Below are 2,436 nucleotides of genomic sequence, written 5' to 3'. Positions count from 1 at the left end.
GAATTGCTTGAACCGAGAGGCAGAGGTTGCAGTAAGCCAAGATTGAGCCACTGAACTTCAGCCTGAGTGACAGTGTGAGACTCCATCTCAAAAAAAGAAAGAAAGAAAATTGAATTGACATTTCTCCAAAGAGGATATTCAAATTTCCAATACGTAGGTGAAAAGATATTCCAGGTCATTATTCATTAGAGAAGTGAAAATCAAAACCACAATGAGGAACAACTTCACACCCACTAGGATGGCTATTATCACAGAGATAACAAAAAATGTTGGAAGACTGGGCAAGGGGGCTCACGCTCGTAGTTCCAGCACTTTGGGAGGCCAAGGCAGGAGTTTGAGACCAGCCTGGGCAATTTAGGGAGACCCCATCTCTAAATAAATAAATAAAAATAAAACATTCACTGGGGCCAGGGAAGGTGGCTCACACCTGTAATCCCAGCACTTTGGGAGGCCAAGGCAGGCAGATCACCTGAGGTCAGGAGTTCAAGACCAGCCTGGCCAAAATGATGAAACCTCGTCTCCACTAAAAATACAAAAATTAGCCAAGGCATGGTGGCACATGACTGTAATCCCAGCTACTTGGGAGACTGAGGCAGGAGAATCACTTGAACCAGGAGGCAGAGGTTGCAGTGAGACAAGATCAAGCCACTGCACTCCAACCTGGGCAACAAGAGTGAGACTCAGTCTCAAAAAAAAAAAAAAAAAAAAAAATTAGTGGGGTATGGTGGCATGCACCTGAAGTCCTAACTACTGGGGAGGCCAAGGTGGGAGGATTGCTTGAGCCCAGGAATTTGAGGCTGCAGTGAGCCATGGTTGTGCCTGCACTCCAGCCTCCCTCCGCAACAGAGTCTCTTAAAAAAAAAAAAAAAAAAAAAGGTTAGAAGAATGCAGAGAAATTGCGACCCTCATACATTGCTGGTGGAAATGTGAAATGAAACGGTAGTGTCACTTTGGAAAACACCCTGGCAGTTCTTCACAAGGTGAAATATAAAGTTGGGTATGGCCCAGCAATTCCATTTCTAGGTATACGCATAGGAGAATTGAAAACATACATCCACAAAAATATTTGTATGCAAATTTTCATAGTGGCATTATTCATAATAGTTAAAAAGTGCTAACAACCCAAAGGTCCATCAGCTGGTGAATAAGGAAAATGTGGTATATTCATATGATGGAATAGTACTGGGCAGTAAACGGAATGAAGCACTGCTACATACTACGATGAGCCTTGGAAACATGCGAAATGAAAAAAACGACTACAGAGCGTGTGATTCCATTGATAGGAATAAGCAAATTAACGGTAGAAGAGTGGTTGGCAGGGCTGGAGAGAAGAACTGGGAGCTAACAGCTAAGGGATGAGGATTTCTTTTTGTGGTGAAGACATGTTGTAGAATTAGATAATAATGATGGTTGCACAAATTTGTAAACATATGACTGAATTGTTTCGTTAAAAGGGACAGTTTTATGGTATGTGAATTACATCTTAATTAAAAAGTATGAAATTCTTAAGAAAAATCCCCTGTAAATTGGGATTTAGAATTTCATTTTTTAAAAATCATACCTAGTTAGCTATGTTTTCTTAAAAATAGCATGCTCATTTTAAGACAAGTTGGAAAAACTGGCTTCCCCAGTTCACCACCACCAACTTGTGAACACGTCGGGATCACGGCTTAAGGAATGAAGATCACACCCGAGAGTTGTTTCTGTTGCTAGTGGAAAGAATGCCTCTGCTCCACTCCCTCCCACTCAGATCACACACAGAACCTGGCTGAAAAGGAGGGAAAGTAATATTAGCCCCAAAAATACCAGTCCTTCCTCTCACGGGACGGGATGTCCCAGACACCTGGCAAGAGCAGGGGTGGGCCTGGCGGAGCTTGCAGGGACAGGTGCTGGGACCTGGGGGGCCGGGGGTAGGGCTTAGGGGCTTAGGGGTGTGGCGTGAGGGCCTGGGCGGCGCCCAGGAGCTTCGGGCACAGGGGTGGGGCGTGGCGGGGGCGGGGCTCAGGGCCCGTAACAGGGGCAGGGAGGAGTGCGTGGGCGGGGCGGGGCGCGTGGGTGGGGCTCTAGGCCCAGGTCTCAGGTCCCGGTGGACGGGGCATCGGGGCGCGTGGGCGGAGCTTTAAGTCCCGGTCTCAAGGCGGGAGCACAGGGGCGAAGTGGGGCGTGTGAGTGGGGTTCAAAGGCCGGGGACACAGGGTCTGGGAGAGGCGTGTGGGCGGGGCTCAGGGCCCCTTACGGCGGGGCGTGTGGTCGGGGCTTAAATGCCACAGTCCGGGGCGTGGGCGGTGCGCGGGGCGTGGGCGGGGCTCAGGGCCAGAGACCCAGATGGGCGGGGAGCGGGGCATGCGGGCGGGGCATGCGGGCGGGGCCGGGCGGGGAGCGGGGGACGCGGGCGGGGCGAGCGCCTGGACGCGAGCCTCGGGCGCCTAGCTGCCC

Source organism: Callithrix jacchus, chromosome 7 (assembly GCF_049354715.1).
Source record: "Callithrix jacchus isolate 240 chromosome 7, calJac240_pri, whole genome shotgun sequence".
Taxonomy (NCBI): Eukaryota; Metazoa; Chordata; class Mammalia; order Primates; family Cebidae; genus Callithrix; species Callithrix jacchus.
The sequence above is the reverse complement of the archived record's forward strand: the minus strand, read 5'-3'. Positions refer to the sequence as shown.